Here is a 330-nt window from a genome sequence, read left to right as displayed (position 1 = left end):
GGGAAAGGGAACCACCACTTATATAGTATGATGATGATATGATGAAGAAAGAAATATTAATTAGCCATATGTGGCCATTTTTGATAGGTTTGGTAGTATTGGTAGGAACTCTTTTAAGGAAGGAAATGACGGGAATACCTTTGGTAGTACAAGGGAACCACCACTTATATAGTATGAAGTATGAAATGACGGGAATACCCTTGGTAGTCCAAGGGAACCACGACTTATATAGTATGATGACTAAAAGAAAGAAATATTAATTAGGCCTACGTGGGCATTTTTGATAGGATTGGTAGTATTGGTAGGAACTCTTTTAAGGAAGGAAATGAC

This window comes from Solanum tuberosum, unplaced genomic scaffold (assembly GCF_000226075.1).
Source record: "Solanum tuberosum cultivar DM 1-3 516 R44 unplaced genomic scaffold, SolTub_3.0 scf00039, whole genome shotgun sequence".
Taxonomy (NCBI): domain Eukaryota; kingdom Viridiplantae; phylum Streptophyta; class Magnoliopsida; order Solanales; family Solanaceae; genus Solanum; species Solanum tuberosum.
The sequence above is the reverse complement of the archived record's forward strand: the minus strand, read 5'-3'. Positions refer to the sequence as shown.